Below are 25,568 nucleotides of genomic sequence, written 5' to 3' on the forward strand. Positions count from 1 at the left end.
AACGTCATCACGTTGTGCTGCCGCTGTAACGTCATCACGTTGTGCTGCAGCTGTAACATCTTGGCGTTGTGCTGCCGCTGTAATGTCTTGGTGTTGTGCTGCCGCTGTAACGTCTTGGCGTTGTGCTGCCGCTGTAACGTCTTGGTGTTGTGCTGCCGCTGTAACGTCCTCATGTTGTGCCGCCGCTGTAACGTCATCACGTTGTGCTGCAGCTGTAACATCTTGGCGTTGTGCTGCCGCTGTAATGTCTTGGTGTTGTGCTGCCGCTGTAACGTCATCACGTTGTGCTGTCGATGCAGGCCAAAATGGCGCCTTTTATATAATTGAGTTATTTTAATGGAATGGCCGATGTCCAATATTGAAATTTAACGCTGATATCTGCCGATACCATGCCAGTAATATTGTGCATCCCTAATATTGAACATTAATTCTGAAACATTATTGTTCAATTCTAGCACTTATATTTGTTTATTTATGAATTTATTTATGTATTTGTTTGTTTATTTATCTATTTATTCATTTATTTATTCATTTATTTATTTCTTTATTTATTGTGACAAATAATTATTTGTAGATTTTTTTAATAATTAACATTAATTCTGAAACATTCTGAAACAGTTAATTTCTAGCTTTTATTTTTTTGTTTGTTTACTCGATTGTTTATTCATGTATTTATTTGTATATTTATTTTTGTCACAAATCATTATTTGTAGATTTTTTTTGAATATTGAACATTAATTCCAATAGACTAGCTTATTTTTATTATTATGTTTTTACTGAACACCTCTCAGCTGGTTCTGCTCGAGGTTTCTTCCTCATGAGGGAGTTTTTCCTTTCCACTTTCTCCTTTGTGCTTGCTCAAAACGAGAGTCTGTGATGAAGTTAAACTCAAAGCAGTCTGCTCTTCAGTTAAATAATATTAACTTCCTTTTCATATATGTGAATGTTTCTGTTCAGCGCCCTGAGACGACTTCTTTTGTGACTTGGCGCTGTATAAATAAACTGAATTGAATTGAACTGTTATCTAAGAGCTCGCACATTGCAGCAGAATTGACAGGAGAGAGCCACAAGGCAACTCGAAGGACAGTCAGTGTTTATTGTTACAGCTTAAGATCAATTTACAGGTCTTGCAGTATATTGATCCATGCGCTATGATAGAAGCAGACACACACATTTTACATTTAAGTCTAGTTCTTTTGATCAGTGTCATGGCAAGAAAACTTTGAGAGAAAAATGTTCAGTTTCGTCACCTTCACGGTAACATTTTCGCTTGTGTGCTTTTCATTTGAGTCATTTTGTTCAAAATTGTTGCTTAAAATTAAGTTGAACTTTTATCTCAGTTCTGCAGAGCAACAGTACAATTCCGTTCAAATAGTATGAGTACCCTTAGAAACACAACGCAGAGAATTTGAAAAAAAAAAATAAATAAAATAAAATCACCTCTGAGTGCTCAAACGCTAACATGTCCCTAAGTGCCTCGGTGCCATTTTACATCGCTGCCAGCCTTGTAATTTTCATATGAATATTGCAGCTGCACTTCCTGCCCTCTCTGTCTATGTTATTATGTCAAATGCACAAGTAGATTTGTCTTTTCATGGAAACAGAGAGTCTTTCAGTGCCTGCAGCCAGGTTCTGGGCCCTGTCTGTGTAAGATTGAAGCGTTCTTTATGCTCCGTGAGCGCATTGGGACAGAAGAAAAAAGGAAGAGGGAGGGGCAGAGAAGGAAACGATTGGGCCTGAGAGGGGGGGTTATAGTGTCTCAAAGAGAGACCCCCAGTGTTGTGCCTGAGGTTTCCATCTGTTGGTAACAGGGTTGCAATGTACACAAAAACACTGATTTATGTGTGCATGAGCGCTCAAACGTCAGTAGTATTAATGCATGAAAACACTTTTTTTTAATAGATGAAGGGTGGTTATAACAGAGGATGACACCCAGACTGACCTTTAGACATCTGAGAGAAGAGGAGCTTTATGAACTTCCCTGATTTGGAATATTTAAAGCTTTACTGGATAACGTCCTAAACCTCTAACGTAGGTGATATCAAGAAAGTAATAATGTCTGCATCCCTGTTTATCAGCATTGTCAACACGTTATCCCTAAGTTCAAATCTGCTTACACCGGAAAAGTCATGCTCGTCACTTACTGCACCCATAATGCAGTTTGTTGTTCAGATATATACATTTATTGTTTTATTTTTCTAGAAAAAAAAAAAAAAAACAATTGCCCAACAATTTCAGTGCTGAAAAATGTTTCATTAAATTAGGTTCTCCTCAGAGAAACAGCCATGATCTGCTGATAAGAAACAGTCTTATCTCTGCAGAAGCACTTGGATGTAGGAGGTGCAGGACTCGGGTCCCAAATGTCTTGCGAGAGATAATAACAGCAGCAGAAGTAATATATTCATGCATCACATTGCAAAACTCTTGACTTGCAAATGGTAGCCTTTAATGAAACTATCTGAAATATTTGAATAAACCCTCGTTGAATGAAATGTTGAAGACACAACTAAAAGTCCAGCTTTACACCAGGACTGATGCCAAAATTGTTGCTTGTTTGAATAAAAACATTGGCTGTTCAAGTACAGTTGTCTAAATATAACCATTTATTTTTCTTTTTTTTTTTTTTTTAAGAAATGCTCAGTGTTTGCAGCAAATAATAAAAGCCAGTTGGTTCAAGGCTGTCCTGGTGTCACACCACTACTTTACCTCTTTGCTAAGATCACTAATTAACATGTTATATAGGCTTTGTTCTAATCGGGGGGTGATGACAACTTTTTGGCTGGGTGCAATAATATCCCAGGGTCTCTGCTATTTGGCTGCCACCTCATGATGACCCCAGATTTAGATTTTCCTAGTAATTAAACAAGCTAGATGTGGAGTGTTAATTAGTGAGCTCTAGAGGTGCTGGCAGGGAGATTTTGTTTCATTAAAGGAGCCAAGTTAGTTCTTTGCCCCTCGAGTTTCACTTTTTATACTAAGCAATAATCTACTCTTGGTTTTTGCTTTTGATTTAACGCTATATGTTGCGGTCTGTACGAGAACGCCACACAAGAGTAATCAGTTAAAATTTTCTGATGATGATTAGTTGCTTTTTGTTGTTTTTAATTAGTTGATTTTGTCGTATGTAATCGTGCATTTTTCTCACCACAAAAAAAAGAAAAACAACAAAAAATAAATCAAGGATGTTGCTTCTGTCAGTCGTGGCAGTCACTGTAACAGCAAAGCAAAGAACAAACGTGCTAAATGTAAAAAGCATATTCATTTCTCACCGTCGGGGTGTGCACACAGCAGGAAAACCTGTGAAAGCAGAACATCTGTTCCAACACTTGAAGAAGAAAAGCACCTACAATAATGACTGGAAAACTTAGACTCCTCCGACTAAGTACTAATGATTTTTTTTGTACAGTCTGTTCCAAGACATGAAACTGCATCTATTTAAAACCAAGTGTACAATCCAAGGAGAAGCGTGCACGTTTGATGTTAGGGAGCACATCACTTTTCTATGGTTGTTTTTAGACGTCTGCAGGGAAACTGCAGTCGCAGTTTTGACTGATGGAACAAAAAGAAAGCACAACTCGTGTGCTTCACAATGATCCAGTACAAGCGTTCTGAGCTTCTCTTAGTTTTCTGAAACGTCAGGACCGGTCTGTATGTTGAACCATTTTAATCTACCACAACATGAGAGCTCTCGGCTCATCTTGCATTTTTAAAATCACACAGTTAAAACTGAATGATTCTTTTCTGCATGGTTGTTGTTTTTGTAACATTCTACAGACGTATGCCTTAAAATAAATAAATAAATAAATAATAACTAAAAGCATTACAGTTGAAAAATATAATTTCATTAGCATGAATTTGCTGAGCAGGACTAGTTTTGGCGTAAACAGTAAGCTACATTTGACACTAAATATTTTGAAACAGAAATTGTTTTTAATAGTTCAATTTATCCTTGGGGCGGTACGGTGGTTCAGTTGGTAGAGCTGCTGCCTCTCAGCAAGAAGGTTGCCAGTGCAAATACCAGCTGGGGGGGCTTTCTGAGTGGAGTTTGCATGTTCTCTCCGTGCATGCGTGGGTTTTCTCCGGGTACTCCGGTTTCCTCCCACATACCAAAAACATTTATGTTAGACTGATTGGTAACTCTAAATTGTCCCCAGGTGAGAGAGAGAGAGAGTGAATGGTTGTTTGTCTCATTTCTCTCTATGTGTCCCTTTGATGGACTGGATACATGTCCAGTGTGTCCCTGTGATGAACTGGAAACATGTCCAGTGTGTCCCTGTGATGGACTGGAAACATGTCCAGGTGTCCCTGTGATGGACTGGAGACCTGTCCAGTGTGTCCCCTACCTCTTGCATTGTAATTGCAGGATTCGGGCATCAGTGACCCCTGTGACTCAAAAAAGAAGAAGCAAGTAAAAGATGATGGATGGATGGATGGATGGATGGATGGATGGATGGATGGATGGATAGAATTTATCATCCTTGTCAGTCGGGAAAAGATGGCCCTTTGAGCCCGTTTAATAAAAAAATTAGCAACAAAACATTTTAGTTAAAAATGCTTTTTGGTTACAGAACAATATTTTCTTTGTACAATGTGACACAATGGGAAAAAAATAAAATAAATAAAACATACATGTGAGAGCCGGGACTATCACTTCACAAAATCCTCCATTTGATTTGGAATGCAGTTTAGCTGTTTAATCTGTTTATGATGAAGGATATGAAATGACTAGTGGATGTAGGAACATCGCCTTGAGGAATGGTTATCACCAAAGCCATGTAAAAAGAGCGCCACATTTCATGCCCCAGAATAACGATTGAAGTGAAAGGGAAAAAAAAAAAAAAAAATGAGCAGAGGAAGCGCTGATAAAAGCAAAAGTATTTGGAGCTGGATAATATCAAACACGATACAGTACGAGATGCGTTTTGAGGCAAATCGAAATGACTGCAGAAGACCAAGGATGTTGAACACAGCTCAGATTATGTTCTGAGATTATTGCTCATGTCTGTGATGCAAAATATCCTCAGTTGCCAAGCTGGTTCGAACAAAAGCTGACAGTCAACGTATAGACGTGCTTCATATGTTGATCTTACAGCATCAGCTGTTTGATGAGTGCATGCACAGTACATTATAGGCTTGTGTATAGATACTGAAACATTTCTTCTAAATGAAAACCAAAGGCAGAGGCTGTTTCGTGGGATTGCATCAGTGTTGCGTTGTGGCGTCGAGTCCTGCGTGCTTTCCCTGAGAAAACAATAGCTTATCGTCTCATCTCGTCTGCATCTGACAACATCAACATTCAAGGCCTCCTTAGCACCCAGACGGCGATGAGCTACTTAGCCGCACAAACTCACAGGATTAACTGCTGATCTACTCATTCATTTTAAGCAGCGCAAACAGCCGACTTGATGATAGCAAGGGTTTAAAAGTTGGAGGTGAGGCACTTATCAACAGATGAGACACTTGATGTCTAATCTTTCACTTTGTAAACTTTTGCTGCAGTGCAAGTGATAAAACCAGGAGACAGTGGCTGTGGGATTACTCTGATGGCCTTTGTGTGAAGAAAAGATGCCCTCAGAATGAGTTCATGGATCTAACGCAATGACATGCAAATGAATTCAGGCGCCTTTTGTTTTCTGGAGACCCTTAAGGCACAATGTCTGGTTGCCGTATGGGGCGGTGTTTTGAGGACATTGAGGTGCACTGAACCATTTTATTTACCAAAATAGAAGGAGGAGGATTTTATTTTGATGTATTTTGGGTTAAATGAGAGACAATTATTCAGAGGTGTATGAACCAATAACCACCAATGAAGTGTAGAAAGTTTTATTGCCCAGTTTAGTATTATTGTTTGAGATTCATTGAGTTTGGGGCGTGAGCTGTTGCCTTGATTTACTATTCAAGTACGGACTAAATCGGATGCTCGCTGTGGTGAGAATAGAGTTCTTTTTTTGGTTGATTGGGTTTCAAAACCCTACTCCAGAGGTAAAACTGTGACTTGTTCTGTGTGGCAGTAAAATATGATCTAAAGACTTTCATCAAGGCTCCCATGGTCCACATTTAACACACAATGAGTTATTATTCTAACAGATCATTGACAAGAAATAACTCAAAACCATTGAAACTCTTTTTTTTTCATATATAGTAATACTTTTTATGTTACCTATTGGGAAATCCCAATGTTATTTACTAATGATAAAAAAACATCCTGTTACCTTCCAGCTAGTTCTAATACTAGTATTAATACTAGTATTAGTATTATTAGTACTAATTCTGCAGTAACCGTTCCTTCTATTTAAACATTGAATGGTGATATCATAAAGATTGTAGACATACAAATATCTTGGTATTTGGCTGGATGAAAATCTTAATTTTAAACATTACCGGTACATAATGCATCTAATAAAAAGCTAAAATTTACTCCGTTTTATTTTTTATAGACTGAAATCATGTTTTGTTTTGTTTTTTCTATTTATTCCCGTCAGTGGTTTGAAACAAGTTCAATTTTATGAGACACAATCTAAAGATCTGCCTCCCCCAATTCAATTAAATTAAATTAAATTTATTTATATAGCACCAAGTCACAACAGAATTCATCTCAGGGCACTGAACAGAAACGTTCATATACATAAAATGTCAGTTATTAACATTAATTATCTGAGGAGCAGACTGCTTTGAGTCTTAACTTTGTCACATACTTTCATCTTGAGCGAGCACGAAGGCGACAGTGGGAAGGAAAAAACTCCCTCATGAGGAAGAAACCTTTAGCAGAACCAGGCTCAGGACAAACGGTCATCTTCTTCGACCGGCTGGGCTTGATAGGAACAGGAAGGAGGAACAGATACACAATGGCAGGTCAAATAATCACATGTTAAGATAGAAATAATATCAAATGAAAACTATTAAATTGTATCAACTCATTTAAGGAAATGAGGCCAATTTGTCCTCTAGAGAGCACCCCAACTATAGGATTCATGAAAAAGGTAAGTCTTGAGCCCAGTCTTAAAACTGGACCATCAAATATCTACTCCAAGTTCATTTCACTCCAGAACACACACAGTCTCAGGTCCAGTAGCTGGCTGTGGTTTAAAGTACCTTTGTGCCACAGAGTCAGGAAAGATGAGTGTGTCCTATTTGGGCCTGTGATCTTGGATTGATCTTTAATTCAAGTTGAAGTTTGAATCTTATACCTTAAGTTTTAAACAAAAACTATCAAGAGGTTTTAGTCACATCTTGCACCTGTAATCTTTAAGTGTCTTAAATTGTTATATATATATATATATTTTAAAACTTGTATTGTATGTTATGTCTTTTTACCAGATGTTTTGTTGTAAATAGTTTAATATTACTGTTATTAAGGCTGTTGCTGTGTTTGTAATGGCTTCTTTGCACCTTGCGTTATGCCCAGGACATTCTTGTAAAATAGATTAATAATCTCAATGGATTTATTTCCTGGTAAAGTAAAGGTTAAAAGAAATAAAAATCCCCAGCTGTTATGAGGAACATGATGCTGTTGGGAAAAGATGACAATGTGTACATCATCCGCAGGGATTCAGTTGGTGTTCCTATGTGAGGCTTCTTGTTCCGGAAGTCCCATGACCCTTTTACTACAACCTACACACTCCCATAGCTGCAGTTCTAACCGTTCACACACTCGCACACAGGCAGCAAAGTTTCATCAGCTCCACTTCTCTACAGTATGGCCTGGGGGGAAATAAACACATGGATTTTTCTTTCTTTTTCTTTTTTTCACCCACCAAAAAGATGCACGGTTGCTGTTTTTAGAAACCGGCCATTTTCTGAAAGCATAACTAGAGAGAAGAAAAGAAAGAAAAATAACTGTGGAAGACAATCACTTCCTCGCCAGAAGTAGGAAGGAAAACTCCACTCGTTTTTCTTGTATTATTGAATCATTTCTTGCCCTCAAGAAGAAATTGTGATACAGCAAGGAGGAAAAGGAATTAGTGAGTGCGTTATAGACGCATTTTAGATTACCAAATGTTAATTCAGCGAGCTTAAAGCTATCAACTGCTCAACTGTCGGGTTTTATTTTCTACTTTTTACTAAAAAATAAAGTTCAGTGTTTCATGTAACATGAATATATTCATCTGTAAAGAATGTAGATTTATGGGGTATGCCATGCAGCGGATTAATCTGAAATATTTAAAGGAAAGTTTTCTTTGAGAAGGTAGATCTAATTAGCACCAACACTCAGTGGAGAAAGTGCTCAAACTCTGTACTTAAGTTAAAGTACAAATAAACAGACAAAAATGTACTCACGTAAAAGTAGAAGTACCACATTTACATTTTTACTTAAGTAAAAGTAAGTACTTGCTTTTAAAAATACTTAAAGTATTAAAATTAAAAGTACTTTCTGAATGTCTTACCTAATGCAATGGTCTACACTATCATTAAGTCTGTATGTATATTTTCTGTAATACATTAATAGAGTTGATACATTTTAATGAGCAATGCTGCAGATAATACATGTTTTTATTGTGTTTACCCTGTGACACAGTTCACACTTACACATGTGATTCTGTGCATCAGAATTTCAGGGATGACATGCAGAGATAAACGCCATTAAGCAAAATAAGAAAAAGGAATGATTTTACCTTTGAAAGTTTTTATTTAACACAAAGCAAAACCAATGTGTCATTTTAACTGCAGCAAACACATTGAAGTAAACGTTGTCTGCATGGAAAAAGGAGCATTAGACACAACTAACAAAGAAATAGGCACTGATCATTTCAATTCTTGTCAAAATACTGTCTAGTTGACCTTGTAATGGATCATTAGTGAAAATATTTTAACTTCCTGACACCATTTTCAAAACTTGGACCCGAGTGTCGAGACATTTGGAAACATCTCTTGTCTCCTAACATCATGAAGTGACACATTTTAATATTGCAGCAAGAATTTCTTGTTCAAGTTCAGAAGAAGTTGGTTTTCAAAGTTTTTGAGTCCGTTCTGTCTCTTTTGGGAGAGAAAATATGTCCTGTTGTACTGAAGAGTATTTCAATAGTCTTTCAATAGCCTTTCAATACTATTTCAATGGTCTTTCAATACTATTTCAATGGTCTTTCAATAAGGTCATTGGTGGCGCATATCTTCTGGCTGACTCTCCATGGTGGAATCCATTTTGTGCGTGTTAGTGGTGCTGTGGGTGCGCCCAGCTCAATGATGTATTACTAGAATATATGTCACTGTCCCAGCTCTTCTTGAGGGTGGGTCTAACGCTACCTGCTCACCTTGCAGTGATTCAATGGACCAACTCCCCTCTCGCCATTAGTTACTTTCAAACTAACAAACAAATCCCCAAACCACAACGTGAATGTAACTTGTAATGCAATGCATTACAGAAATGTAGTGTAGTAGAAATTACAGAAACTTAATGTAAAATGTAGTGGAGTAAGTCACAAGTACCCACGTTTAACTCTACTTAAGTAAAGTACAGACACATGAAAAATGTACTTAAGCACAATAACGGAGTACTTGTACTTCGTTACGTCCCACCACTGCCAACACTTCACAAACAGCTCCTTCCACAAGTCCACCACTCTCTCTAGTATTCTTCTCGCCGAGTGGTTTGTTGCATTAATCGAACCGCTCCTGCAGCGCTCTGTTTGTGGATAAGGAACACTTCCTTCAGTGGAACAAATTAACTCCATTAGCAGGATGATAAAAGAGAGAATTTTAATTTCACCATGTGAAGTCAAGCAGCTAAATGCTGCTCCTTGTGATGCTTTCAAAGTTTGGGAACATCCTGCTGACCAGTGTCTGTCTTTTTCCGTTTATTTTGCATCATGAATGTCGTTTATTTGTTTATGTGTTGTCAGGTTTTCCATTAGGGTCTATTTAAAGATCTGCAGGAAGTAGCATAACCTACAGTTCAACCCCCACAGTGAGGTCTCGTGGGACTTTGGGTTCGTGGGAATGAGAGGGAGTTTTCCGACTTTATCTTTTTAAGTCTTCGCATCCTCCACTTCACTCATTTTCTCCTCTAAGCATTTTCAGCTTCCACCCTTCATGCCTTCCTTCAACCACAGCCTCATCCATTTTTCTTTTCACCCCCACCCCCTGTCTTACTTTCACCACTTTGCTCCTGTCGCCCTGTTGTAACTCTCTTTGCGAGCGTCTTAACTACACCGCACACAGACTTGACGACCTTTCTGCTGCTCCTTTCAGACCCGTCCTCCTTTCATTCCCTTGCCTCGGTTCTCCTGAGTCAGCTTAATTGCCATCTTCACCTCCATCTCTGAGTCCACGGCGTTATCTTCCATCTGTATCATATTTCTCAGTTCTGTTCAGCTATCATCACTCTACCTGAATGAGCTTTATCACGTCCCACTGTTGGAAGTGGCTCCTATTCACACGCCCCAACACGTATCTAATCTGGCACATGTGTGACCCCCTCAATCCCCACAAAACCTCTGACCTTTTCTTCCTGCTCATCTGGGCCATATTAAAATGAGCTCTCATTGAAAAGCCAACAGGAGCTAAGATTAGCCTGTAATGAAGCAGTTCTGCTTCTCAATCCCTCTCTCCTCTTTTGTGTCAGCTTTGCTTTCTTTCTCACTGAGTCAAATGAAATAACTGGGACAATCAAGATGGCTGATCGGAGCGGAGGATATTGGAAATGTGTCTGTGGCTTCACAAATTGCTGACCTAATACAAGGGAGTGGATCCGCTTTTATTTTGTAGGTCAGTACTGCAGCAAAAGTCGATAAGGGTGTGTGCGCTTCTAAATTAGCTATGCATAACATTAAGCCTGACCTTAAAACAAATAATGTTTTTTTTTTTTTATGCTTCTAGAGTGTGGGAAAAACTTTTTTACAGCTTGTACATATTTTTTTTTTAATCAGTTTGAAATTGTTGAGAAAATTGTCACTTGATTTTTGCCATTGTTCCAGCACTCCACACCTTTCTACAAAGAGTGCTCTGCCAGCGCAGCTGCTTCCCACTTGTTCTCTGCTGTTCTAGCTGGCATGTATGTCTTCATTCATGTATATCCCCTACCAGTCCGGGAGTCTCAGCGGATAACCGTATGTGTGTTCTTGCTGGGTGTGTGACTCCAAGTGTGTTGTTCTTAACTTGAGTGTGCAAGTACATGAAACACTGCTCTGTTCATTCTGTTTCCCTGTGTAAGCATGGCTTGGCTGTGCACGCCATAACCCTGGACCTTACCCAAACACAAAGCTCTATGCAGAAAAGCCTGACAGCTGCACTCGATTACATTAACTACCACGGGCAGAAACGATACACTCACTCCAGCCACTGGCTCCAGCCATAATCAACGACTTATTCAATAAGCTCAAAAAAAATGTGGCTCCATTTTTATTTTATTTTTTTCTGTTGCACTCCTCTACCCTCCATACACATGCACACACTCACAGATTTTCTCACCACTGAATGCAACTGTTACTGGAAGAGCTTCCTGTTCAGGTCACAAGCGTATATAAACATTCTCATGGACAGCTCGGCTCAAGGAATGCCACTAATTTCTCTCACACACATTTAGGAGATCTAAGATGAAATCCACTGGGAGAGAGGGAGGTCTGAAGCTCCTATTCATTGCCGTGTTCAGCAGAAGTGCTTGTGATTCATCGAGCATCCACTAAATACGTCCAGTGGGTTTTCTGGACGTGTTTTTGACAGTTTTGATGTTGCAGGTTTGAAATCCTGAAGGGAGTTGTCAATTTATGGGATAATTTTGCAAAGCAGGGGGAAAAATCTGCAAACTTTCTGTTTTGAAGGAGTTTGTCTTGAGCCAAACATCTGGAGGTAACAATGGGGGGGGAGGGGGGGGGGGGATTTGGTATGTACTAGTTTTGTTTGCCCAGATGGGATAAAATAGCTGGTTCCCATACAGCTCATGGAAACAATGTTTAATATATTTTGCGATTCAGTAATTATCTTTTATTTTGTCTAATGTATATACAATATATGCATTTAGTGTGTGATAGAAAATACAAGAAATGGTGAAAAGAGATCATTTGTTGTTTATTTTATGAAGAAAAAAAATCTAAAATATTGTGATAATGTTTGTTGATACCCTTGATAAGAAAATAATTTCTAGCATTATAGCCATGATTCAAACAATATTTAGTATTAATAATGTTGTCAGCCATTTGTTTTATTTAACGAGAACAAAATTAAAAAACAAAATCAGTCTTTGGTGTTTGTGCACAATGGACATGGACCAGATAAAGCAAAGCTGAAAACTGTTTGAGGAGCTCAGAAAGACAATTATACATGTCCAATGTAAATGTAAAAGTTGCATGACCATCTCCAAAACAGCTTCATCTTTCACATCTGCCAATATTAATAAAAATTGTGAAATTTATGGGACATAATACACAAGAAGAAATCAAACCATAGGATGATCAGAAAACCACCAAAAACCATTAAAGCTACATTTCTAAGTCAAGGCACATTCCTTTCTAATCACATCTGTCACATTTTGAATAATGGTGTCTTTAAACAGAGATCCAGAAGGGCGGGAAAAGACAAAAATAAAACAAATAAAAGAAAGAAAAAGCTGAACATTAATTTTCCAAATTCAGAGACAGAAACTGGAAGTTGTTTCCACAAGAGAGGAGCCTGAGAACTGAAAGATCTTCCTCCCATTCTGCTTTTGGAAACTCTAGGAACCACAAGTAAACCTGCAGTCTGAGAGCGAAGTGCTTTGATAGGAAAATATGGAACAATAAGATCTGTAATATAAGATGGAGCTAGGTCGTTGAGAGCTTTGTAAGTTAGAATTAAGAATTTGAATTCAGTTCTAAATTTGACAGGGAGCCATTGAAGAGAAGCTTAAACTGGAGAAATATGATCTCTCCCACTAACTCCAGTAAAGACTCTGGCAGCAGCATTTAGGATGAATTGAAGACGTTTTAAAGAAGTATTTGGACACCCAGATAATAAACCATTGCAATAGTTCAGTCTACATGTGACAAATGCACATATCAATTGTTCTGCATCATTTTTAGATGTTTCTAACGTTAGTGATATTACGCAGGTGGAAGAAGGTGGTTCTAGTAACGTTTTTAATGTGGGGGATAAAAGACGTGTCCTGTTCAAAAATTACACCAAGATGTTTAACATTAGACCTGGAGGACAGATTAATGTCATCCAAGGAGGGAGACATACTGAAAAAAATAATTCCTAAGGTGCTCAGGTCCAAAAACTAAAACCTCAGTTTTGTCTGAGTTTAAAAGCAGAAATTTAAGGGTCATCCAGATTTTTATGTCTTTTAAGACATTCTTGTAGTCCAAGTCCAAGATGACAAGCCCCAAAGTTTCTGGGATTGGAGACACAAACTTAGAGCTTTTTATCCATTCACATTATTTTTTTTTTATATATATTGTGGAAGGTTACCAAGAAACTGTTCTGCATCTGTCATACATGAAACCTTAAATGCTGAAAAGTTCATGTTGTCCAAATTCTTGGGTGACTGAATTTTTAACATGTTCAGGACCCACTGAGCAGCAAGAACAACATATAATCGATAGATTCTTAAGAGAGAGGTTTACTTTAGTTAAATTTACTCACTCAAAAACTGTTTGAAGGCTGACTCCCACATAGTGTGTTCATGTATTACTGCATCTTTCATTTCATTTTTACCTTTTTTTTTTGTCTTACACCTTTTTTAAGGGTTATTTACATTTAAGTCCGTGTTTCAATTATTACAATTTGTACAACACATTCTTCAGCTCCCTAAAATTAGAAATGGAAGCGCGTGCATTTCAGTGTTCACTTCATTCTGTTTCAACAATTCCATATAAGATACCATATACATGCACGTGCACACTTTAAATCTATGGGGTTTGCATTGATCGTTGCAATATTTATATGTGAGGTCATGTTACAATCTTCCATTGTGTTACTTTGTATCACAGACCCAAGCCTCACCTCTTACTGCAGTTCCATCTGCAATTCCTTTTTGTGGCTTACCGTCTTGATTTATTATTTCACAGCTGCGTCCACCGATATGTGAACTACTGTGAAACTAAAGTAGATGTACAGTGGAGCCACTGCTCCTATTAGAAAGTTAAAGTAACTAACAGTTTTTGGTAGAAAGCAATTAAATCAACCGATACTTTTTTTTTTGACAAATAAATACATAAATAAACAAATACTGACAATCATCATCATCATCATCATCATCATCAACAACAACAACAACACCAACCATAATAAGCACAATAATAATGAAAAAAGCATTCAACAACAATAATAAGCATATTAAGTATAATAATAATAATAATAAACAAAAATAATAACACAGTTTTAAAAAATCAGGTATTCCATCAGAAGTTCTAAATTACAATATTTTCTAAATATTAAAAAAAATAGTATAAGCTTAACGACAACTTCACATTTGCTAAAATATTCAGATATTAATTGTTTGCTCACAGTTAATAATATGATTTTCACTTGGCCAAGTCTTGGGGAAATCTTTCACCTACTTTTTTTATCAAAAGAATTGTTGACTCCCTTTGAGCAGGAACGACGTTTTGCTGAATGTTGTAAATGAAAAGAGAGTTCAAAGCTCCAGCGTTACAACCAGCAAAGCCTGGGCCTGTTAATAAAGGCAAGGAATCCTTTCTACAGGCATTTCAGTTCCGAGGAGTACAACATTCTCCAGTCAGCAGAGCAACAGTGAAGCTGACAGCTCGTCTCCTCACACCGGAGGTTGTCAGTCAGCTGCCGCTATAGGAAACAAAAGCCCCGAGGCATTAAACTAAAATATGGTTTCTTTAACATAACCAAGGATGGCTTCATTAATTAAAGTGTCTTGTTGCACATAATCTCCTTTTTAATTAAAAGTTTACTTTAAGCTTCATGGGATGTTCACTTGCTAAAAATAATATTCGAGATATATTTGGTTTTTATACTTGTATTATTACTGTCACTGGTTGGAGCAGTGGTGGAGCAGAGGTCAGAGAAGGCAAGCCTGTGATCGGAAGGTCACCGGTTCAACTCCCCGGACCAACAACATGAAAATATTGATGGAAAAGATGAAGCACTCACACCGGCCTCCACCCTCATTTGCCCCTCTCTGGGTCTTTGAGCCTCCACCATCTGCTCCACACAGAGCGGTGGTAGCTCGGTGGGGCTGTAGTTACATCAGGAAGGGCGTCCGGCACAAAAACAATGCAAGTTAGTTGTGGTGACCCCTGAAGAAGGGAGCGGCTGAAAGAAGAAATTAACAATAATAATAATAATAATGCCATTATAATCATTCAGTAGTTTCTTTTATATATATATATATAATGAACATTTCATGTAATTTCCATATACAGTAAATATGTTCATTATTTATTTATCTATTGGCAGTTATTGAAAACCAGGATAGGATCACAGTCTTTGGGTTTTGAAAGAGAATTCTCTTGTTTGTCTTGTACAATTCTGCGTCCTTGTTAGAATCATTGATTATACTTGGACCATTTTGTTCCCTCTTGGTTTTGATCTGTCTGTTAGTCTTTACCCCTGCTTTACTCCGTACGCCATGTTTGGAGATCATCACACTTGTTGATTTACAATTGATTTTTACCTCGGCCTGTTTTCCTTAGTTTAGTGCAGCAGCTCTGTTTTCGTCAAACTCCCCCCATCGTCTTGTTTTCTTGCAACCTGTCTTTGCGTTTCCATTTGTTTTGTGTCACTGCATTTTGGAGTTTCGTCAAATTAAACTCTGAGCTAGTCATCACCAACTGCCTCCTGCCAACTCTTTCTGTTTGGATCCTTCACCTTCTCCACCACCCCCTCACGACAGGCGGAGCTGTAAAAAATAAAACGTGTTTTACCTTTACTGGCGTGCAAGGAAAACTTCAGCTTATTTTTCTTAAAGAAACTGATTATCTATTCAGCAATAGAGGAAAATAAAGGATTCACATATTCTAATTCCAATTACATTACTGTATGACAATCAAATATTGTCCATTATTTTTAATACACAAAAACAGAAATAGAATGTTATAAAATTTGCAGCCTCTGAATAGTTCAGTGGGTGGAAATGCAGCACTCCTGCAGCAAAAAAACATAACAATAAGTTTGCTTATATAAAGCTTCCATGTTGGTGTGATATCACTGATATAGGCTCGGTTAAATATTACATGATGTGCTTGTATCAATCCACTTAAAACATCAGAGTATTACAACAGAGACATAAAAATAAGCATTTTTCTATTGTACCTCTCTTCTCTGCGTGCTATAAATACATTACCCTGAATATAATTTTAAAACATTTATTGCTTTTCCTTGGAGTCAAGTCGTTGTGTTTAAGATAAACAGCCACATGTTTATTATAAAACTAAATTCTGATTGATGCTTGTTTAAAGAAAGAGATGAAATAAAGTGAGACATGGTAATGATGGCTGAGGTTCCTGCGTTGACACTTTTACAGAAGAGGAAAGGTCAGAAGGTTAATGGAGGCTGTGTTTATGCATGAGTGTGAGACAGATAGATGGAAAACCTAGAGAAATGACATGCCCTGCGAACGTGCAAAGTGAATGCTTATTGCTGAAGAGCTTGCTGAAAAGCAGCTGAGAGTAGTTAAAAACATGCTGAATTGTAGCTGAAAGCGAAGAACAAGCCTGAATTAGCAGGTGAAAGCAACATATATTTGCTGAATTATGTGTAAATAAGCAGAAATGAACACAGAGATTATGCAATTAGCTTTAAAAAGATGAAATTAGCAACAACAAAAAAAGCTGAAAAGTAAATGAAAAAACAAACAAAAAAAAACAAAAAAACAGAAAAAATAAATACCAGAAGGAAGTGGAAAGAGCTGACATGAGCTAAAAATATGGACTTAGCTGAAAAACTAAAAATAGCACAAACAGCTAAATAGTAGCTGAAATAACTGAAACTAGCAAAAATAAGCTGAAATGAGCATAAGAAAATATCAGTAGAAATACAAAGTAAGTTAATTAGATTCAAAGTAGCAAAAGTTACTGCAACAAACTTGAATTTATCCAAAAAAAAAGCTGAAGTTAGCTAAAAACTGCTAAAAGGGTATAGCAAGCTTAAATGAGCAGAACAAAGCAGAAATAACAAATGTTTGCCTAAATAGGCTGGAAGTAGCAGACATTACCACAAAAAGGTGAAAATTAACTGACCCCCCCCCCCCCCCCAAACAAACAAAACGAAAAACAAAAAAGAACTAAAAATACCAGAATAAAGGGGAGAGAGCAAGATATATTTTTTTTTTTTTTTTTTTTCTGTATTAGACTGAAAATAATTAAATGAGTGCAAAAAAAATGTGGAATTAGCTGAAAAAGCTAAAATTCACATGAAACAGCTACATAGAAGCTGAAAAAGCAGGAATAGCTGAAAATGATAGGTTGAATGAACTTGCAGAAATGCAGAAAGCTGAGCTGAAAAATCAAAAGCACAACAAGCTGAAAGTAGCAGAAAGAATCATAAATTAGCACAAAACAACTGAAATAAACCACAGCTAAAATTAGCTGAAAGTAGCAGAAAAAAATACATTTGCACAAGGAAGCTGAAAGTAGCTGAAGCAGAACAAAATGTGAAAGGAGCAGAAGAAAGGTTGTAAACAGATCTAAAGATTTGAAGGATGGAACGTGAGCTCAATTCATTTTCTATAAGAAAAACATATTTAATTAATTCAACCTTTATTTAGACAAGTTAATCCCATTGAGCCTCGAGGACTCATTTACAAGAGAGACCTGATTTCAACAAAGAAAGATGAAAACAATGGACAAAAGCAACAGCAATTATAAAAAAGACATACATATTTTATTTTTTGGCAGAAAATGGCTAAATCAATCAACCTTTATTTATACAGAATATTTCAAAAAGCTAAAGTTGCACCAATACCAAAAGTTATCCTGAAGGAGCTGAACGTTTTGATTTATGATTTGATGAAATAGCACAAAAAAGCAAAAAAAGAAATATGCTGACAAACGTATGGAATAAGGTAACTGGAAGAAGGAAGAATACAAAATGATAAATATAAACAGGACAATAATGTGAATGCTTAATATTAATTTACACAATAAAAGAACATATGTCATGTGGCTTTAAATGTACATGAAATATACTTTAAATGTACTCCAAATCAGTGACCAGAAAGTCTCTCACTCAGTCCACTAACCTGCCCATGCAGCTGTGTGACAAAGCTATAGGGAACTTAACACTCACTCAAATGTCCATTAGATATTCATGCTCTTTTCAAAGTTTCACTTCCCAATTTCCAGGAGGACCTCTCAGTGAATTCCTTAATGTAAGGAGAAATAGAATCACGCTCTGACTGCTCCAGATAAGGCTTTTAATTTGCTACTGTAAATTGAAGCTATTTGTCTTCGAACCCCAACTTCTGTTTCAGCTCACCCATATCTTGGACAGAAATATATCATTCAAATTAATCCAAAATTGGAAACACGCAGTGGCATTTTTCCACAGATTTTGCCGCTCCACAAGGCATGAAAGTGAATGTAGCAGTGGCCGCTGTAATTTGAAGCTGCAGCGGAAGGGTAAGGAAGGCATAAAAAGTATTTCTTGCGTTTGCATGTTTTAATCTTGGATGTATTTTCTAGGTTTTGCTCGGCCATCTAACCCAGAAAGAAACCACAAATGGTGTCTGCCACTCTTCCTCTTACTAGTGTTTCAAATAGTTTATTTTCCTCTTCCTGCTTCGCCCTACCGTTTTCTTTCATCCGTCACCTTTGTCACCAATTTATGTTTCACTAATTTCATCTTATTACATTCCCCCTGTCTCTCCTTCCTGCTCCCATTATCCATCCCACACATTCCCACAGCAGCAGTGCAGCCATCCAGTGCCGATCAGAGTAATCCAAACCACAAACTGTTGATTCCCAAAATACTTCAGTCCACAGGCCATGCCCTGACCAGTGACCAAACATAGAATACTGCAATCCACAGTTTGTTCTAGACTTATCAAATTTACAGACAGACACTCATTCTGTGGGAAAACACCCTTGATAAAATCTAATAGTGCACCACAGACATAAACTAGTGTTCACAGTAAGGAAAATTTGGCAGTCCCTCATGTCCGGGCATCTTAATTGTCTCCATATGCGTCCTGGCTCCCGAACACAGTCACAGCAGTCCAACATGCAAGTTTGCCAAATTGCTGAAACTCTCGAATCTCCTTGAGACGGATGGAAAACAAACAGAACCTATACCTTTTTTCCTTTCTAAATGGAGCACATTGTTTTCTCACATTTGTTTCCTTTTAAAGACAACAGTGTTGCCTCTCATAGGAAATGGAGAAAAAGTGCTTAAACGGGCAAATTTATGACGCCACGCAGACTGTGCTGTTCCTTTTCATCGACAAGAGTCGTTTGAATGTAACACAGCTGTATGAATGTCCCATTGATCTGGGTGTTGCAGCTCATTTCTCACTTGGACAAGACAGAGCGACAGAGTGGAGCAGGGCGGTGGGTATGAATAGCCAAATAAATGTCAAACTGAGGGAGTGTTAATCGTTTTTGAGTGTGCCTGTGTGTAGCCAAATAAATGTCAGTGTTCAGGATGTTAATTGATTTCTGTGTAGTTTTATTATCCATTGGTAATCAAAGTCACAAAGTGCTGCTAAGTGTTTTTTTTTTTCTTACCTTGTAAGAATCGTGTAAGTGAAATGTCCCATTAGTTATACAAACTTATGTTCATACTCTGCTAGATGCTCATGGACGCCAGCGTACAGACTAAGGATCTTCTTTCCTAAATGTAACTGTGCAAGCCACTTAACCACACTGTCGCTAAATCACTGAAGCACACGTGACAGATTTATGTTCTCTGTGCCCTTCCTGTCAGTGCCCTGTCAACGACCTTGCCCTTATAAAAAAGAAAAAAAAAAAAACACTTGACAGGAGGGAGTACTTTTATGTACTTTTTTCCTGCTGTCTGAATGCAACGAGTCTTAAATAAAAACAGGTTGCTTGAGATCAGCTTCTTCAATAGACCTGTTTGTTGGAGGAGGGGGGGTCAAGAGAAAGTTTTACATAGGTCAAGGTCATAAAAAGCAAAACATATTTTTTCCAAGTTTGAAAAAGAGTCAGTTTGAGACACACTATGTAGAACAAGAAGCTCTTTCTTATTTCTGCCATTACATAAAATTATTGGGCTTTCGGGTTTGGCGTCAGTATAACCAGGGGTAACTGAACCCCGGGGGTGGGGGCTGGGAGTCTTCCCCCAGAAAAACAAAAAAAAAATGAATAAAGTAGATGCAATTTCCTGCATTCTGATTTATTTGAACGGATTGTAAAACATCTGCGTTTAACTACATAACTAAATACTTGGTTCAATAACTATTTTAGAGAGTATGGCACAACAAGAAGCTAATATTAAGCTAATATTACTACCTGTGACATACTTATTTATACTAATCCATCCTACTTTCACCATTAAATTCTACCATGTTGCTGTTGACTATATTTATTTTGGGCCTTGTAAATATTATCTGAAGTCGTTCACTTTGATTTGGGATTTTAAACAATTGACAAGGTCAGTAGACATGTGTTCTTGTTTTTAATATTTTACCTTGCTTTATAAGGCACATTCATTTAATTGTTTTATAACGCTACTTTTAATTATGTTTTGTTGTTGTTTACTGTTGTCTGTACCTTATCTGTGGTTTGTCTAAAACAGGTCTCTCTTGTAAATGAGTCCTCTTGACTCAATGAGACGAACCGGTATAAATAAAGCTTGAATGCATTATATTTCTTTTTCACTTTTAGGTACTTTTTTATGTACTTTCATTGCGTGCTTTAGAATTTCTTCTTTTTTTAGCAAGTCAAATTTGTTATTTTAATCCTGAACATTCAGTTCTATTCAACAATGTTCAGTCATGTCATCTGGACAGTTTCTCATTTTATGCTGAGATGTTTCGCCCTCCATCCAGAAGGATTCATCCGTCTGAGGAAAGATGGCCTCTGGGGCACGCCCTCTCCCTCATCGACAGTCATGTCAAACTGGTTCAAAACATCAGAGTCCATGCTCAATAACCCAGGTACAAAATCCAACAATGTTCAGTCAGGTCATGACAAATAAACAAAGATAACATAACAAGAAGTAACCTGACCAACAGCTCTCCTTGTGTGAATAGAGCACGCTCCACTTCTCTCATGGATCCTAACCCTACCATCAAGTCATGTTAGTTAGCTTGGTTTATGTATTTTCCCTACCATATGCAGCTGATTTTTCATGTGGACACAAAATCCCTCACCTGGCCTGCAATAAATATATTTAAAGTCCAAATCTATAGTTATAAAATCTGTGAAGGAGTGCTTCCTGGATTCACTGTATGTGTCCTTTTAACAGAAAATGCTCAAACCTGAAAATTAAGAGTCTCCAAGGTGCTCTCTCTTTAAATTGCCCAACATGCCAGTTTTGTAGCGTTTCATAAAAGCAAAGTACGGTAGTTCAGTGATCAGTGTTGCAGCCTCCTAATCCCAAGGTTTGAGCCCAGGTGGCATCAGGAATTACATCTGACGTAAAACAATTGCCAAATATTTTGTGAGTCTTCACTTTGGCAACCCCTGCAGATGAAAGCATCTGAAAGAAAACATCAGCTACTTCTGGACCAGTAAAAAAAGCCAATGTTTATTGACTTACATGTTTTCTAGAGGTCAAACTGTGCTTTTTTTGTATATTTCTACATTGTAAGTATTTAAAGTTGCAGTTTTCAAAGCTTGCATTATTGTAAAGCATTTTCTTCTTTAAACATATGCGTTTATAATTCTATATGGAAGCAATCCAAGTGAAAGAAAAGAGCTGAATTGTGAACTTCGTGTTTCTGGAGCTCCAGACTGAAGTCTCTGTGGAACTGCTTTCCAAACAGTAAACTTTGACCTCCTTTATAAAGTCACACTCAGATGGACACAAGTGCTGATTTGACAAAATGGGGGGTGCAAAGGAGCCATGAAAAAAAGAAAACTGCAGTATTGTAGCAGACATAGCTTTTGCAACAACGTTTACCATCTAAACAATGAATGTATGTCTTGTACATCAATTTGTAACACAAAGTAGTCCCTGTATTTACTTTGTGATTCTATTGTTTGAACATTACTTCTTGGATTTTAATCACGAATCCATTACTCATATTGAAGCTCATATAAAACCTGTGCAGTTTGTCAGAAAAGAAACACAATATACTGTAGGTGTATTCCTCATGTTGTTCAACAACCCTCCTTTGTCTTTTACAATGTGTTTAGTGATTTCTTTTAGAGTGGTAAATGCTTCCTTCAAATCAACAGACATAGGTGTGTTGCACTCTACAAGAGGCTGTATAAATCATCCCAGGGACAACCCAAGACCACCCTTCATTCCGTCAGTCTTCTGGGAACTCCCCTGCAGGTTTTGCCTCCCTGTCGCCTGTATAACGTATCTCATTTGCCACAATGAATTGCTTTTTGGATGTAGGTCACTCCTCTGCCTGAATCAGACTCTGTCTGGTCACAGCTACCCACTAAATGCACCTCTGCTTGCCCCTCACTGCCTTCATTCTAAACTGTGACGTCTTAGCATCCTGCTTTATGGCTCAACAAAGTTTGACAATAGCTGCATGTATCATGATTCCTGTTGTTTGTTCTGTTTTTCTCTAATAATTTTACTATTAAAGATGAGTTTGAATATGCAGTCTTTCCCACTTGGTGGATTCTACTGATAACTCTCTAAGGTATTTAATGCTGTGGTGAACCACAACTCATTATTGGACTGCCATTGCCATATTGGAATCATTCTTGTTTCAGCTCTCTTGCGCATTTCCTGTGTTGGATTAAGAACCTCCTTTAACACCTACCCTGCCGCCGTAAACGTTGCACGACCAAATAAGTTGCATCAGTCCAAAACGTCTAATAAAATGGAAAAAAACAAAACAAAACATAAATAAGCCACTTCACTGTGTAAGTCACATCTATTATGCATTACTGCTAACGCATTGCGTTTGTTACGTCACCACTGACCAACCAGAAACGTGGGCTGGTGTTGTGCCAAGAATCAATTAGCTGCCAAATGGCGGCCGCGGGAGCGTGGATGGGAGTACTTTAACAATAATTTAACAAAATTAACACTTAAAAACAAGTATTTGTTTGCTCAAAATTACAGCAAAGGTGTGTCACAGTTGAACTTTTTCTTAATAAATAATGCCCTATATTGGTCAAATCAGCTGCATTTTGCCTGGGCAGCGCCGCAAAATGAAGCTGATTTGACGTTTGCTCCAGGAGTTTCGGAGTGAGACAAAGGTGGCAGGATATGGCAAGCCAAGTGTCTCATTAATAGCCACTTTTACCTATTAATGAGACACTTGGCTTGCCATATAGGCCGATGGCCCTCTTGTGGCTGACAATGGTAGTGTTCAATATTTTCCATGTCAGAATGAATGAAATTGTCAGATCGCAGCCAAAAATTGGGTTATAAACGTGGGGAAATTAGTGTATATTTGCTTTAGTGTATAAGTCGCAGAACTTGCAAATTTATGCAAAAGGTGCAACTTAAATGGCAAAAAAATATAGTAACTATGTTCCTTAATAAAAATCACCCAATGTTGCCTGGCTCCCATGCAGAAAATTTCCTGTGAAAGAGCTCTGATGATCCACTTTGTGTTTATAAACCTCCTAAAACAAGTTAGGAGAAGTCAGCTTAACCCAGGCCTCCTAGTTGCCTTACCTACCTGTTTGCGCTCATGTCCCATCAGAAAACACCCCTTTATCATTTTTAGACAGCTGGATTCCTCACTCTTTCCCTTGACAACTGTAAAGAAAGAATGACAAGAACAAACCTGTTTTTGAAGAAAAAAAAAAACTGTCTACTCACTTGAAAACCACCAACTCCTACTATGCTCCTTTACCAAAGATTCAGTGGTTCCTACATTCTGAACATTTTCAAGATGACAGTTTTGGTTTTTTTTGGGATAAATAATGCTATTAACTTACAATTTATGTATATGAGAGTTTCTGTACAGTGCCCAGAGATGACTTCTGATGTAACTTGGCGCAAAATAAATAATTGGATTAAATACATTTTTATTTGTTGTGTTTTGCTTACTTGTAATCCTTGACTCATTACTACAAAACATAAAGCAATGGAAAAAAACAACCCAACAACAACAACTTTGGATATCATGATGACGGTTGACATGAGATTCCTCCACAGGGTAGGTGGACTCTCCCTTAGAGATAAGGTGAGAAATTTGGTCATCAGGAGTGACTTAGATTAGAACCGTTGCTCCTCCACATCGAGTGGAGTCAGTTGAGGTGGTTCGAACATTTGGTAAGGATTCTCCCTGGACGCCTCTCTAGGGAGGTGCTTCAAGCATGTCCGACTGGGAGGAAATGCCAGGGAAGATCCAGAACCCATTGAAGAGACTACATCTCTCAGTTGGTCTGGGAACACATTGGAGTCCTCCCAGAAGATCTGGAAGACATGGCTATGGAAAGAGATGTCTCATCCTCCCTGTTCAAGCTGCTGCCCCCAAGACCTGACTTCAGAACATACAGAAGACGAAGGATGAATGGATGGATGGATGGATGGATGCATGGATGTATGTATGTATGTATGTATGGATGTATGTATGTATGTATGTATGTATGTATGTATGTATGTATGTATGTATGTATGGATGGATGGATGGATGTATGTATGTATGTATGTATGGATGGATGGATGGATGGATGGATGGATGGATCGATGGATGAATAGATGAATGGATGAATGGATGGATGGATGGATGGCTCTCATAATGTGGAGGTTTGTTGTGAAACATAGTGAACCAGTAGCTACAGTTAAGACTTAAGACTCCAGATCCAGACTAGTGCGGTTTAATGGTCTTTTGTAGCCTTTACCTGAAAATATCTAGAGAACAAACTATGTCGCTAAATGTACAAAAATGTATGCAATACACAAGACTTAGTCTTGAAGTTAGTGCGTGTTGTTTCTATTTTTTAAATACCTTTTTAAAATTGTGTTAGGAGTTTTAGACAAAATGTCAGTTTTGTGCAAATTACATAAATGGATGTGCTATTTTGGTAGATTGTGAGGTGGGGGCAATTGGGAGACTTTATGTGTCCTTCTGTTTATCTTCTTGACTTTTTTTTTTCCTAAGCCAGCCCAGCTCTTATCAAGCATACTGATATTTACATGGCATTAAATGCAGCTTTCATATAACCCCACTATTAGGAAGATAAATCTACTGGTGAGTTCCTGTACTCTCACTCTCAGTGTTCAAAAAAAAAACATTCACAAAACTGTATTCTTCCTACTAATGAAGTAAAAAAAAAAAGCAGAATGAGAAAAAAAATGAATGGGAGAAACGCTGAACAAAGCTGAAATGTCTAAAAAAAAAAAGCAATGGAGAGCTTGGGAATACATTAAAGGAATATGCTTTTTTTTTCTAAAGCTTTATAACAAAGCAGATGATGAACCCTGAATGCACTTGCTGGGGTTGACATTAGCTCCCCACCCCATTGTCTGGCCCAACACAACTCGGTCCTACCTTTCATACAAAGCCCATCTCCAACCTTCACTGACAAGCCATTCAGTGGGGAAAACATAACATTGATGGGCTCTGACTACCAGCATTT

This window comes from Nematolebias whitei, chromosome 16 (assembly GCF_014905685.2).
Source record: "Nematolebias whitei isolate Nwh7 chromosome 16, NemWhi1, whole genome shotgun sequence".
NCBI classification, from domain to species: Eukaryota; Metazoa; Chordata; class Actinopteri; order Cyprinodontiformes; family Rivulidae; genus Nematolebias; species Nematolebias whitei.